The sequence below is a fragment of the Hemiscyllium ocellatum genome, unplaced genomic scaffold (assembly GCF_020745735.1).
Source record: "Hemiscyllium ocellatum isolate sHemOce1 unplaced genomic scaffold, sHemOce1.pat.X.cur. scaffold_1333_pat_ctg1, whole genome shotgun sequence".
NCBI classification, from domain to species: domain Eukaryota; kingdom Metazoa; phylum Chordata; class Chondrichthyes; order Orectolobiformes; family Hemiscylliidae; genus Hemiscyllium; species Hemiscyllium ocellatum.
The window spans coordinates 15,904-30,921 of record NW_026867745.1 but is presented as its reverse complement, the minus strand read 5'-3'; the positions used below and the strand labels follow the sequence as shown (position 1 = coordinate 30,921).

Sequence of the window (15,018 nt, the reverse complement as noted above, 5' to 3'; positions counted from 1 at the left end):
CAGGGGTAACCCCAACGTGCTACAGGGAACATTCTGGAACCAGGGGCCTGCCAGGAAGGTAACTTGCCAATTTGAATGAATGGATTTGCCCTTGTCTGCCGTTTTGGGCTTCTGCGGTCGTTCTTGGAACGTATCCCACCGATGGTACGGCGGTGGCGGGGGGTGGGGTGACTGCTGTAATTTCAAAGAACCCCGTTGGGCTGAAACCTGGTGTTGTGGGATTTTTAACACAGTCAAATCAGGTTGTGGGATCCCATGACTCAGCCAATGTCAAATGGCTATCAGATCAGCCCCCACAGCCCCTTCCCAACCCCCCCGCCTCCCCCCCCACCCCGAGGCAACAAATTTATCCTAATATTTTCTTGAACAAGGAAGAAATGTCTTTAGTCTGTTTCCTGAATAGAGTGAAACCCCCATCTCTGTTTGTTTCTTCGCAAACTACTGTACGGAAGCGACCTGCTTTAGTAGCTACGTCTGTACGTAAAGATTATTCACGCAGACGATCGCCCAAGGCTGGAACTGGCTTCAGCTCCCTGGTGCCACCAGGCAGCCGTACTAACCACTGATCCACTGTGCCACCCGTACGATTTGGAACGATTTGTCATCATTTGCGGTGCAAGTAGCGAAACAGTTGTCAGTTTGTCAACTGGGTCGGATTATAATGTTGTCAGCGATCTGCAGCAATGTGAACGGAGATGTCGAATCGAGCTGCTGGTGGTGATGAGGCGCGCTTGCAGCGTGACATGTTTACACGGGGAGATCAGCTCCCTCCCCATTCTCCACAGAGAGTCGGATACAAGTAGAGAGGATATTGAAAGTGGACGATAAAGAAAGGGTGCACGGACGTAATTCGCTTTTCGCAACTTTTCGGATTGATGCGGAATGCCGAGGAGCGAATCCTGTACGTGAGGGAAACGATGATTGGCATTTATGGGCAAGCTACACCAACACAAGGGGAGGCAATGAATAGGATCTTTCCGTCAAGGCCAACATTTCTCGCCCATGCCGAGATCAGCCTGGTGGTGAGCTGCTCTCTCGAACCGCTGCAGTCCAAGTGCTGTCGGTAGCCCCGCGATGCTGTTTGGGCGGGGATTCCCGATTTTGACCCGGTAACACCGGAGGAACAAGGACATATTTGCAATTCAGGACAGCGAGTGCCTCGGCGGGGGGGAGAACTTGCGAATGGTGGTGTTCCCGTGGATCTGCTGCCGTCATCCTTCGAGGCTGCGTTGGCCATGGGTTTGCAAGGTGCTGCCTGAGGAATTCTGGTGAATCTTGTAGATGCCGGGGGAATGAATGACCCTGCCGCCGCCGCTGTCCCCGATCACCGGGAGAAACCTCTCTGCAGTCGACCTGACGTGCGGTGGCTCCGGCCCGTGCCATCTGATTGGTCGTCAGCGCGACCTACGCGGCTACGTAACAGATGGACAGAAAAGCACGGGGAAAGCACAGCGACTGCTGCAGAGTGATCTTCCGGTCTGGTTGGATATCTTGGAAGGAAGGTAGACGGTAAGGGAATAAAGGAACTTTGAATATCATCAAACTGATGGAAAGGATAGTCGGCAAATATGACCTCCACCGTTGGAGTATTAATGTGCTATCGCTTCTCGGCCTTTTGGCTTGGAATATGTGTAGTTTCTGTTCTTATCAGTTTAATCGCTGATATCTCCCGAAGGTGGGAGTGTTTGTATTAAATGGATTTTTGGAGCAGGGAGATGGCTTAAGGGCTTGCTCTGTCCTCTCCATGTATCAGCCTGGTATTGCAGTGTTTCCAGGAATGGTGCACCCAACGCTTACCCAAGTTCAAAAGCAGGTGAATGCAATGTGAATCTCTTGCCTTTGCTAGTTTGCCGTGTTGATGGCAGTCAGTGATTGTTGCATCTATTGTCTTTTCAGTTGCAGGAAACTATCGTCTTTTGTTACGGGTTTTCTGTCTTATGAACCTGCTCTGCAGTTACCTGATGAAGGTGCAGCACGCTGAAAGCCAGGACAGGGGTAACCCCAACGTGCTACAGGGAACATTCTGGAACCAGGGGCCTGCCAGGAAGGTAACTTGCCAATTTTAATGAATGGATTTGCCCTTGTCTGCCGTTTTGGGCTTCTGCGGTCGTTCTTGGAACGTATCCCACCGATGGTACGGCGGTGGCGGGGGGTGGGGTGACTGCTGTAATTTCAAAGAACCCCGTTGGGCTGAAACCTGGTGTTGTGGGATTTTTAACACAGTCAAATCAGGTTGTGGGATCCCATGACTCAGCCAATGTCAAATGGCTATCAGATCAGCCCCCACAGCCCCTTCCCAACCCCCCCGCCTCCCCCCCCACCCCCGAGGCAACAAATTTATCCTAATATTTTCTTGAACAAGAAAGAAATGTCTTTAGTCTGTTTCCTGAATAGAGTGAAACCCCCATCTCTGTTTGTTTCTTCGCAAACTACTGTACGGAAGCGACCTGCTTTAGTAGCTACGTCTGTACGTAAAGATTATTCACGCAGACGATCGCCCAAGGCTGGAACTGGCTTCAGCTCCCTGGTGCCACCAGGCAGCCGTACTAACCACTGATCCACTGTGCCACCCGTACGATTTGGAACGATTTGTCATCATTTGCGGTGCAAGTAGCGAAACAGTTGTCAGTTTGTCAACTGGGTCGGATTATAATGTTGTCAGCGATCTGCAGCAATGTGAACGGAGATGTCGAATCGAGCTGCTGGTGGTGATGAGGCGCGCTTGCAGCGTGACATGTTTACACGGGGAGATCAGCTCCCTCCCCATTCTCCACAGAGAGTCGGATACAAGTAGAGAGGATATTGAAAGTGGACGATAAAGAAAGGGTGCACGGACGTAATTCGCTTTTCGCAACTTTTCGGATTGATGCGGAATGCCGAGGAGCGAATCCTGTACGTGAGGGAAACGATGATTGGCATTTATGGGCAAGCTACACCAACACAAGGGGAGGCAATGAATAGGATCTTTCCGTCAAGGCCAACATTTCTCGCCCATGCCGAGATCAGCCTGGTGGTGAGCTGCTCTCTCGAACCGCTGCAGTCCAAGTGCTGTCGGTAGCCCCGCGATGCTGTTTGGGCGGGGATTCCCGATTTTGACCCGGTAACACCGGAGGAACAAGGACATATTTGCAATTCAGGACAGCGAGTGCCTCGGCGGGGGGGAGAACTTGCGAATGGTGGTGTTCCCGTGGATCTGCTGCCGTCATCCTTCGAGGCTGCGTTGGCCATGGGTTTGCAAGGTGCTGCCTGAGGAATTCTGGTGAATCTTGTAGATGCCGGGGGAATGAATGACCCTGGGGGAATGAATGACCCTGCCGCCGCCGCTGTCCCCGATCACCGGGAGAAACCTCTCTGCAGTCGACCTGACGTGCGGTGGCTCCGGCCCGTGCCATCTGATTGGTCGTCAGCGCGACCTACGCGGCTACGTAACAGAAAAGCACGGGGAAAGCACAGCGACTGCTGCAGAGTGATCTTCCGGTCTGGTTGGATATCTTGGAAGGAAGGTAGACGGTAAGGGAATAAAGGAACTTTGAATATCATCAAACTGATGGAAAGGATAGTCGGCAAATATGACCTCCACCGTTGGAGTATTAATGTGCTATCGCTTCTCGGCCTTTTGGCTTGGAATATGTGTAGTTTCTGTTCTTATCAGTTTAATCGCTGATATCTCCCGAAGGTGGGAGTGTTTGTATTAAATGGATTTTTGGAGCAGGGAGATGGCTTAAGGGCTTGCTCTGTCCTCTCCATGTATCAGCCTGGTATTGCAGTGTTTCCAGGAATGGTGCACCCAACGCTTACCCAAGTTCAAAAGCAGGTGAATGCAATGTGAATCTCTTGCCTTTGCTAGTTTGCCGTGTTGATGGCAGTCAGTGATTGTTGCATCTATTGTCTTTTCAGTTGCAGGAAACTATCGTCTTTTGTTACGGGTTTTCTGTCTTATGAACCTGCTCTGCAGTTACCTGATGAAGGTGCAGCACGCTGAAAGCCAGGACAGGGGTAACCCCAACGTGCTACAGGGAACATTCTGGAACCAGGGGCCTGCCAGGAAGGTAACTTGCCAATTTGAATGAATGGATTTGCCCTTGTCTGCCGTTTTGGGCTTCTGCGGTCGTTCTTGGAACGTATCCCACCGATGGTACGGCGGTGGCGGGGGGTGGGGTGACTGCTGTAATTTCAAAGAACCCCGTTGGGCTGAAACCTGGTGTTGTGGGATTTTTAACACAGTCAAATCAGGTTGTGGGATCCCATGACTCAGCCAATGTCAAATGGCTATCAGATCAGCCCCCACAGCCCCTTCCCAACCCCCCCGCCTCCCCCCCCACCCCCGAGGCAACAAATTTATCCTAATATTTTCTTGAACAAGGAAGAAATGTCTTTAGTCTGTTTCCTGAATAGAGTGAAACCCCCATCTCTGTTTGTTTCTTCGCAAACTACTGTACGGAAGCGACCTGCTTTAGTAGCTACGTCTGTACGTAAAGATTATTCACGCAGACGATCGCCCAAGGCTGGAACTGGCTTCAGCTCCCTGGTGCCACCAGGCAGCCGTACTAACCACTGATCCACTGTGCCACCCGTACGATTTGGAACGATTTGTCATCATTTGCGGTGCAAGTAGCGAAACAGTTGTCAGTTTGTCAACTGGGTCGGATTATAATGTTGTCAGCGATCTGCAGCAATGTGAACGGAGATGTCGAATCGAGCTGCTGGTGGTGATGAGGCGCGCTTGCAGCGTGACATGTTTACACGGGGAGATCAGCTCCCTCCCCATTCTCCACAGAGAGTCGGATACAAGTAGAGAGGATATTGAAAGTGGACGATAAAGAAAGGGTGCACGGACGTAATTCGCTTTTCGCAACTTTTCGGATTGATGCGGAATGCCGAGGAGCGAATCCTGTACGTGAGGGAAACGATGATTGGCATTTATGGGCAAGCTACACCAACACAAGGGGAGGCAATGAATAGGATCTTTCCGTCAAGGCCAACATTTCTCGCCCATGCCGAGATCAGCCTGGTGGTGAGCTGCTCTCTCGAACCGCTGCAGTCCAAGTGCTGTCGGTAGCCCCGCGATGCTGTTTGGGCGGGGATTCCCGATTTTGACCCGGTAACACCGGAGGAACAAGGACATATTTGCAATTCAGGACAGCGAGTGCCTCGGCGGGGGGGAGAACTTGCGAATGGTGGTGTTCCCGTGGATCTGCTGCCGTCATCCTTCGAGGCTGCGTTGGCCATGGGTTTGCAAGGTGCTGCCTGAGGAATTCTGGTGAATCTTGTAGATGCCGGGGGAATGAATGACCCTGCCGCCGCCGCTGTCCCCGATCACCGGGAGAAACCTCTCTGCAGTCGACCTGACGTGCGGTGGCTCCGGCCCGTGCCATCTGATTGGTCGTCAGCGCGACCTACGCGGCTACGTAACAGATGGACAGAAAAGCACGGGGAAAGCACAGCGACTGCTGCAGAGTGATCTTCCGGTCTGGTTGGATATCTTGGAAGGAAGGTAGACGGTAAGGGAATAAAGGAACTTTGAATATCATCAAACTGATGGAAAGGATAGTCGGCAAATATGACCTCCACCGTTGGAGTATTAATGTGCTATCGCTTCTCGGCCTTTTGGCTTGGAATATGTGTAGTTTCTGTTCTTATCAGTTTAATCGCTGATATCTCCCGAAGGTGGGAGTGTTTGTATTAAATGGATTTTTGGAGCAGGGAGATGGCTTAAGGGCTTGCTCTGTCCTCTCCATGTATCAGCCTGGTATTGCAGTGTTTCCAGGAATGGTGCACCCAACGCTTACCCAAGTTCAAAAGCAGGTGAATGCAATGTGAATCTCTTGCCTTTGCTAGTTTGCCGTGTTGATGGCAGTCAGTGATTGTTGCATCTATTGTCTTTTCAGTTGCAGGAAACTATCGTCTTTTGTTACGGGTTTTCTGTCTTATGAACCTGCTCTGCAGTTACCTGATGAAGGTGCAGCACGCTGAAAGCCAGGACAGGGGTAACCCCAACGTGCTACAGGGAACATTCTGGAACCAGGGGCCTGCCAGGAAGGTAACTTGCCAATTTGAATGAATGGATTTGCCCTTGTCTGCCGTTTTGGGCTTCTGCGGTCGTTCTTGGAACGTATCCCACCGATGGTACGGCGGTGGCGGGGGGTGGGGTGACTGCTGTAATTTCAAAGAACCCCGTTGGGCTGAAACCTGGTGTTGTGGGATTTTTAACACAGTCAAATCAGGTTGTGGGATCCCATGACTCAGCCAATGTCAAATGGCTATCAGATCAGCCCCCACAGCCCCTTCCCAACCCCCCCGCCTCCCCCCCCACCCCCGAGGCAACAAATTTATCCTAATATTTTCTTGAACAAGGAAGAAATGTCTTTAGTCTGTTTCCTGAATAGAGTGAAACCCCCATCTCTGTTTGTTTCTTCGCAAACTACTGTACGGAAGCGACCTGCTTTAGTAGCTACGTCTGTACGTAAAGATTATTCACGCAGACGATCGCCCAAGGCTGGAACTGGCTTCAGCTCCCTGGTGCCACCAGGCAGCCGTACTAACCACTGATCCACTGTGCCACCCGTACGATTTGGAACGATTTGTCATCATTTGCGGTGCAAGTAGCGAAACAGTTGTCAGTTTGTCAACTGGGTCGGATTATAATGTTGTCAGCGATCTGCAGCAATGTGAACGGAGATGTCGAATCGAGCTGCTGGTGGTGATGAGGCGCGCTTGCAGCGTGACATGTTTACACGGGGAGATCAGCTCCCTCCCCATTCTCCACAGAGAGTCGGATACAAGTAGAGAGGATATTGAAAGTGGACGATAAAGAAAGGGTGCACGGACGTAATTCGCTTTTCGCAACTTTTCGGATTGATGCGGAATGCCGAGGAGCGAATCCTGTACGTGAGGGAAACGATGATTGGCATTTATGGGCAAGCTACACCAACACAAGGGGAGGCAATGAATAGGATCTTTCCGTCAAGGCCAACATTTCTCGCCCATGCCGAGATCAGCCTGGTGGTGAGCTGCTCTCTCGAACCGCTGCAGTCCAAGTGCTGTCGGTAGCCCCGCGATGCTGTTTGGGCGGGGATTCCCGATTTTGACCCGGTAACACCGGAGGAACAAGGACATATTTGCAATTCAGGACAGCGAGTGCCTCGGCGGGGGGGAGAACTTGCGAATGGTGGTGTTCCCGTGGATCTGCTGCCGTCATCCTTCGAGGCTGCGTTGGCCATGGGTTTGCAAGGTGCTGCCTGAGGAATTCTGGTGAATCTTGTAGATGCCGGGGGAATGAATGACCCTGCCGCCGCCGCTGTCCCCGATCACCGGGAGAAACCTCTCTGCAGTCGACCTGACGTGCGGTGGCTCCGGCCCGTGCCATCTGATTGGTCGTCAGCGCGACCTACGCGGCTACGTAACAGATGGACAGAAAAGCACGGGGAAAGCACAGCGACTGCTGCAGAGTGATCTTCCGGTCTGGTTGGATATCTTGGAAGGAAGGTAGACGGTAAGGGAATAAAGGAACTTTGAATATCATCAAACTGATGGAAAGGATAGTCGGCAAATATGACCTCCACCGTTGGAGTATTAATGTGCTATCGCTTCTCGGCCTTTTGGCTTGGAATATGTGTAGTTTCTGTTCTTATCAGTTTAATCGCTGATATCTCCCGAAGGTGGGAGTGTTTGTATTAAATGGATTTTTGGAGCAGGGAGATGGCTTAAGGGCTTGCTCTGTCCTCTCCATGTATCAGCCTGGTATTGCAGTGTTTCCAGGAATGGTGCACCCAACGCTTACCCAAGTTCAAAAGCAGGTGAATGCAATGTGAATCTCTTGCCTTTGCTAGTTTGCCGTGTTGATGGCAGTCAGTGATTGTTGCATCTATTGTCTTTTCAGTTGCAGGAAACTATCGTCTTTTGTTACGGGTTTTCTGTCTTATGAACCTGCTCTGCAGTTACCTGATGAAGGTGCAGCACGCTGAAAGCCAGGACAGGGGTAACCCCAACGTGCTACAGGGAACATTCTGGAACCAGGGGCCTGCCAGGAAGGTAACTTGCCAATTTGAATGAATGGATTTGCCCTTGTCTGCCGTTTTGGGCTTCTGCGGTCGTTCTTGGAACGTATCCCACCGATGGTACGGCGGTGGCGGGGGGTGGGGTGACTGCTGTAATTTCAAAGAACCCCGTTGGGCTGAAACCTGGTGTTGTGGGATTTTTAACACAGTCAAATCAGGTTGTGGGATCCCATGACTCAGCCAATGTCAAATGGCTATCAGATCAGCCCCCACAGCCCCTTCCCAACCCCCCCGCCTCCCCCCCCACCCCCGAGGCAACAAATTTATCCTAATATTTTCTTGAACAAGGAAGAAATGTCTTTAGTCTGTTTCCTGAATAGAGTGAAACCCCCATCTCTGTTTGTTTCTTCGCAAACTACTGTACGGAAGCGACCTGCTTTAGTAGCTACGTCTGTACGTAAAGATTATTCACGCAGACGATCGCCCAAGGCTGGAACTGGCTTCAGCTCCCTGGTGCCACCAGGCAGCCGTACTAACCACTGATCCACTGTGCCACCCGTACGATTTGGAACGATTTGTCATCATTTGCGGTGCAAGTAGCGAAACAGTTGTCAGTTTGTCAACTGGGTCGGATTATAATGTTGTCAGCGATCTGCAGCAATGTGAACGGAGATGTCGAATCGAGCTGCTGGTGGTGATGAGGCGCGCTTGCAGCGTGACATGTTTACACGGGGAGATCAGCTCCCTCCCCATTCTCCACAGAGAGTCGGATACAAGTAGAGAGGATATTGAAAGTGGACGATAAAGAAAGGGTGCACGGACGTAATTCGCTTTTCGCAACTTTTCGGATTGATGCGGAATGCCGAGGAGCGAATCCTGTACGTGAGGGAAACGATGATTGGCATTTATGGGCAAGCTACACCAACACAAGGGGAGGCAATGAATAGGATCTTTCCGTCAAGGCCAACATTTCTCGCCCATGCCGAGATCAGCCTGGTGGTGAGCTGCTCTCTCGAACCGCTGCAGTCCAAGTGCTGTCGGTAGCCCCGCGATGCTGTTTGGGCGGGGATTCCCGATTTTGACCCGGTAACACCGGAGGAACAAGGACATATTTGCAATTCAGGACAGCGAGTGCCTCGGCGGGGGGGAGAACTTGCGAATGGTGGTGTTCCCGTGGATCTGCTGCCGTCATCCTTCGAGGCTGCGTTGGCCATGGGTTTGCAAGGTGCTGCCTGAGGAATTCTGGTGAATCTTGTAGATGCCGGGGGAATGAATGACCCTGCCGCCGCCGCTGTCCCCGATCACCGGGAGAAACCTCTCTGCAGTCGACCTGACGTGCGGTGGCTCCGGCCCGTGCCATCTGATTGGTCGTCAGCGCGACCTACGCGGCTACGTAACAGATGGACAGAAAAGCACGGGGAAAGCACAGCGACTGCTGCAGAGTGATCTTCCGGTCTGGTTGGATATCTTGGAAGGAAGGTAGACGGTAAGGGAATAAAGGAACTTTGAATATCATCAAACTGATGGAAAGGATAGTCGGCAAATATGACCTCCACCGTTGGAGTATTAATGTGCTATCGCTTCTCGGCCTTTTGGCTTGGAATATGTGTAGTTTCTGTTCTTATCAGTTTAATCGCTGATATCTCCCGAAGGTGGGAGTGTTTGTATTAAATGGATTTTTGGAGCAGGGAGATGGCTTAAGGGCTTGCTCTGTCCTCTCCATGTATCAGCCTGGTATTGCAGTGTTTCCAGGAATGGTGCACCCAACGCTTACCCAAGTTCAAAAGCAGGTGAATGCAATGTGAATCTCTTGCCTTTGCTAGTTTGCCGTGTTGATGGCAGTCAGTGATTGTTGCATCTATTGTCTTTTCAGTTGCAGGAAACTATCGTCTTTTGTTACGGGTTTTCTGTCTTATGAACCTGCTCTGCAGTTACCTGATGAAGGTGCAGCACGCTGAAAGCCAGGACAGGGGTAACCCCAACGTGCTACAGGGAACATTCTGGAACCAGGGGCCTGCCAGGAAGGTAACTTGCCAATTTGAATGAATGGATTTGCCCTTGTCTGCCGTTTTGGGCTTCTGCGGTCGTTCTTGGAACGTATCCCACCGATGGTACGGCGGTGGCGGGGGGTGGGGTGACTGCTGTAATTTCAAAGAACCCCGTTGGGCTGAAACCTGGTGTTGTGGGATTTTTAACACAGTCAAATCAGGTTGTGGGATCCCATGACTCAGCCAATGTCAAATGGCTATCAGATCAGCCCCCACAGCCCCTTCCCAACCCCCCCGCCTCCCCCCCCACCCCCGAGGCAACAAATTTATCCTAATATTTTCTTGAACAAGGAAGAAATGTCTTTAGTCTGTTTCCTGAATAGAGTGAAACCCCCATCTCTGTTTGTTTCTTCGCAAACTACTGTACGGAAGCGACCTGCTTTAGTAGCTACGTCTGTACGTAAAGATTATTCACGCAGACGATCGCCCAAGGCTGGAACTGGCTTCAGCTCCCTGGTGCCACCAGGCAGCCGTACTAACCACTGATCCACTGTGCCACCCGTACGATTTGGAACGATTTGTCATCATTTGCGGTGCAAGTAGCGAAACAGTTGTCAGTTTGTCAACTGGGTCGGATTATAATGTTGTCAGCGATCTGCAGCAATGTGAACGGAGATGTCGAATCGAGCTGCTGGTGGTGATGAGGCGCGCTTGCAGCGTGACATGTTTACACGGGGAGATCAGCTCCCTCCCCATTCTCCACAGAGAGTCGGATACAAGTAGAGAGGATATTGAAAGTGGACGATAAAGAAAGGGTGCACGGACGTAATTCGCTTTTCGCAACTTTTCGGATTGATGCGGAATGCCGAGGAGCGAATCCTGTACGTGAGGGAAACGATGATTGGCATTTATGGGCAAGCTACACCAACACAAGGGGAGGCAATGAATAGGATCTTTCCGTCAAGGCCAACATTTCTCGCCCATGCCGAGATCAGCCTGGTGGTGAGCTGCTCTCTCGAACCGCTGCAGTCCAAGTGCTGTCGGTAGCCCCGCGATGCTGTTTGGGCGGGGATTCCCGATTTTGACCCGGTAACACCGGAGGAACAAGGACATATTTGCAATTCAGGACAGCGAGTGCCTCGGCGGGGGGGAGAACTTGCGAATGGTGGTGTTCCCGTGGATCTGCTGCCGTCATCCTTCGAGGCTGCGTTGGCCATGGGTTTGCAAGGTGCTGCCTGAGGAATTCTGGTGAATCTTGTAGATGCCGGGGGAATGAATGACCCTGCCGCCGCCGCTGTCCCCGATCACCGGGAGAAACCTCTCTGCAGTCGACCTGACGTGCGGTGGCTCCGGCCCGTGCCATCTGATTGGTCGTCAGCGCGACCTACGCGGCTACGTAACAGATGGACAGAAAAGCACGGGGAAAGCACAGCGACTGCTGCAGAGTGATCTTCCGGTCTGGTTGGATATCTTGGAAGGAAGGTAGACGGTAAGGGAATAAAGGAACTTTGAATATCATCAAACTGATGGAAAGGATAGTCGGCAAATATGACCTCCACCGTTGGAGTATTAATGTGCTATCGCTTCTCGGCCTTTTGGCTTGGAATATGTGTAGTTTCTGTTCTTATCAGTTTAATCGCTGATATCTCCCGAAGGTGGGAGTGTTTGTATTAAATGGATTTTTGGAGCAGGGAGATGGCTTAAGGGCTTGCTCTGTCCTCTCCATGTATCAGCCTGGTATTGCAGTGTTTCCAGGAATGGTGCACCCAACGCTTACCCAAGTTCAAAAGCAGGTGAATGCAATGTGAATCTCTTGCCTTTGCTAGTTTGCCGTGTTGATGGCAGTCAGTGATTGTTGCATCTATTGTCTTTTCAGTTGCAGGAAACTATCGTCTTTTGTTACGGGTTTTCTGTCTTATGAACCTGCTCTGCAGTTACCTGATGAAGGTGCAGCACGCTGAAAGCCAGGACAGGGGTAACCCCAACGTGCTACAGGGAACATTCTGGAACCAGGGGCCTGCCAGGAAGGTAACTTGCCAATTTGAATGAATGGATTTGCCCTTGTCTGCCGTTTTGGGCTTCTGCGGTCGTTCTTGGAACGTATCCCACCGATGGTACGGCGGTGGCGGGGGGTGGGGTGACTGCTGTAATTTCAAAGAACCCCGTTGGGCTGAAACCTGGTGTTGTGGGATTTTTAACACAGTCAAATCAGGTTGTGGGATCCCATGACTCAGCCAATGTCAAATGGCTATCAGATCAGCCCCCACAGCCCCTTCCCAACCCCCCCGCCTCCCCCCCCACCCCGAGGCAACAAATTTATCCTAATATTTTCTTGAACAAGGAAGAAATGTCTTTAGTCTGTTTCCTGAATAGAGTGAAACCCCCATCTCTGTTTGTTTCTTCGCAAACTACTGTACGGAAGCGACCTGCTTTAGTAGCTACGTCTGTACGTAAAGATTATTCACGCAGACGATCGCCCAAGGCTGGAACTGGCTTCAGCTCCCTGGTGCCACCAGGCAGCCGTACTAACCACTGATCCACTGTGCCACCCGTACGATTTGGAACGATTTGTCATCATTTGCGGTGCAAGTAGCGAAACAGTTGTCAGTTTGTCAACTGGGTCGGATTATAATGTTGTCAGCGATCTGCAGCAATGTGAACGGAGATGTCGAATCGAGCTGCTGGTGGTGATGAGGCGCGCTTGCAGCGTGACATGTTTACACGGGGAGATCAGCTCCCTCCCCATTCTCCACAGAGAGTCGGATACAAGTAGAGAGGATATTGAAAGTGGACGATAAAGAAAGGGTGCACGGACGTAATTCGCTTTTCGCAACTTTTCGGATTGATGCGGAATGCCGAGGAGCGAATCCTGTACGTGAGGGAAACGATGATTGGCATTTATGGGCAAGCTACACCAACACAAGGGGAGGCAATGAATAGGATCTTTCCGTCAAGGCCAACATTTCTCGCCCATGCCGAGATCAGCCTGGTGGTGAGCTGCTCTCTCGAACCGCTGCAGTCCAAGTGCTGTCGGTAGCCCCGCGATGCTGTTTGGGCGGGGATTCCCGATTTTGACCCGGTAACACCGGAGGAACAAGGACATATTTGCAATTCAGGACAGCGAGTGCCTCGGCGGGGGGGAGAACTTGCGAATGGTGGTGTTCCCGTGGATCTGCTGCCGTCATCCTTCGAGGCTGCGTTGGCCATGGGTTTGCAAGGTGCTGCCTGAGGAATTCTGGTGAATCTTGTAGATGCCGGGGGAATGAATGACCCTGCCGCCGCCGCTGTCCCCGATCACCGGGAGAAACCTCTCTGCAGTCGACCTGACGTGCGGTGGCTCCGGCCCGTGCCATCTGATTGGTCGTCAGCGCGACCTACGCGGCTACGTAACAGATGGACAGAAAAGCACGGGGAAAGCACAGCGACTGCTGCAGAGTGATCTTCCGGTCTGGTTGGATATCTTGGAAGGAAGGTAGACGGTAAGGGAATAAAGGAACTTTGAATATCATCAAACTGATGGAAAGGATAGTCGGCAAATATGACCTCCACCGTTGGAGTATTAATGTGCTATCGCTTCTCGGCCTTTTGGCTTGGAATATGTGTAGTTTCTGTTCTTATCAGTTTAATCGCTGATATCTCCCGAAGGTGGGAGTGTTTGTATTAAATGGATTTTTGGAGCAGGGAGATGGCTTAAGGGCTTGCTCTGTCCTCTCCATGTATCAGCCTGGTATTGCAGTGTTTCCAGGAATGGTGCACCCAACGCTTACCCAAGTTCAAAAGCAGGTGAATGCAATGTGAATCTCTTGCCTTTGCTAGTTTGCCGTGTTGATGGCAGTCAGTGATTGTTGCATCTATTGTCTTTTCAGTTGCAGGAAACTATCGTCTTTTGTTACGGGTTTTCTGTCTTATGAACCTGCTCTGCAGTTACCTGATGAAGGTGCAGCACGCTGAAAGCCAGGACAGGGGTAACCCCAACGTGCTACAGGGAACATTCTGGAACCAGGGGCCTGCCAGGAAGGTAACTTGCCAATTTGAATGAATGGATTTGCCCTTGTCTGCCGTTTTGGGCTTCTGCGGTCGTTCTTGGAACGTATCCCACCGATGGTACGGCGGTGGCGGGGGGTGGGGTGACTGCTGTAATTTCAAAGAACCCCGTTGGGCTGAAACCTGGTGTTGTGGGATTTTTAACACAGTCAAATCAGGTTGTGGGATCCCATGACTCAGCCAATGTCAAATGGCTATCAGATCAGCCCCCACAGCCCCTTCCCAACCCCCCCGCCTCCCCCCCCACCCCCGAGGCAACAAATTTATCCTAATATTTTCTTGAACAAGGAAGAAATGTCTTTAGTCTGTTTCCTGAATAGAGTGAAACCCCCATCTCTGTTTGTTTCTTCGCAAACTACTGTACGGAAGCGACCTGCTTTAGTAGCTACGTCTGTACGTAAAGATTATTCACGCAGACGATCGCCCAAGGCTGGAACTGGCTTCAGCTCCCTGGTGCCACCAGGCAGCCGTACTAACCACTGATCCACTGTGCCACCCGTACGATTTGGAACGATTTGTCATCATTTGCGGTGCAAGTAGCGAAACAGTTGTCAGTTTGTCAACTGGGTCGGATTATAATGTTGTCAGCGATCTGCAGCAATGTGAACGGAGATGTCGAATCGAGCTGCTGGTGGTGATGAGGCGCGCTTGCAGCGTGACATGTTTACACGGGGAGATCAGCTCCCTCCCCATTCTCCACAGAGAGTCGGATACAAGTAGAGAGGATATTGAAAGTGGACGATAAAGAAAGGGTGCACGGACGTAATTCGCTTTTCGCAACTTTTCGGATTGATGCGGAATGCCGAGGAGCGAATCCTGTACGTGAGGGAAACGATGATTGGCATTTATGGGCAAGCTACACCAACACAAGGGGAGGCAATGAATAGGATCTTTCCGTCAAGGCCAACATTTCTCGCCCATGCCGAGATCAGCCTGGTGGTGAGCTGCTCTCTCGAACCGCTGCAGTCCAAGTGCTGTCGGTAGCCCCG

The 15,018-nt window shown here is 51.4% G+C and overlaps 7 non-coding genes across 7 annotated transcripts; all 7 read left to right on the top strand.

The window, feature by feature from the left end:
* The first annotated feature begins 1,599 nt into the window (after positions 1-1,599).
* On the top strand, positions 1,600-1,791 carry LOC132809774 (U2 spliceosomal RNA). Its single transcript, XR_009642520.1, has one exon. It is a non-coding gene; the product is annotated as a U2 spliceosomal RNA (small nuclear RNA).
* A 1,809-nt stretch (positions 1,792-3,600) lies between these two features.
* On the top strand, positions 3,601-3,792 carry LOC132809772 (U2 spliceosomal RNA). Its single transcript, XR_009642518.1, has one exon. It is a non-coding gene; the product is annotated as a U2 spliceosomal RNA (small nuclear RNA).
* A 1,799-nt stretch (positions 3,793-5,591) lies between these two features.
* On the top strand, positions 5,592-5,783 carry LOC132809771 (U2 spliceosomal RNA). Its single transcript, XR_009642517.1, has one exon. It is a non-coding gene; the product is annotated as a U2 spliceosomal RNA (small nuclear RNA).
* A 1,799-nt stretch (positions 5,784-7,582) lies between these two features.
* Positions 7,583-7,774, top strand: LOC132809770 (U2 spliceosomal RNA). Its single transcript, XR_009642516.1, has one exon. It is a non-coding gene; the product is annotated as a U2 spliceosomal RNA (small nuclear RNA).
* Positions 7,775-9,573: 1,799 nt separating this feature from the next.
* LOC132809769 (U2 spliceosomal RNA) lies at positions 9,574-9,765 on the top strand. The gene has a single exon (XR_009642514.1). It is a non-coding gene; the product is annotated as a U2 spliceosomal RNA (small nuclear RNA).
* Positions 9,766-11,564: 1,799 nt separating this feature from the next.
* LOC132809768 (U2 spliceosomal RNA) lies at positions 11,565-11,756 on the top strand. Its single transcript, XR_009642513.1, has one exon. It is a non-coding gene; the product is annotated as a U2 spliceosomal RNA (small nuclear RNA).
* A 1,798-nt stretch (positions 11,757-13,554) lies between these two features.
* LOC132809767 (U2 spliceosomal RNA) lies at positions 13,555-13,746 on the top strand. Its single transcript, XR_009642512.1, has one exon. It is a non-coding gene; the product is annotated as a U2 spliceosomal RNA (small nuclear RNA).
* Positions 13,747-15,018: the final 1,272 nt, after the last annotated feature.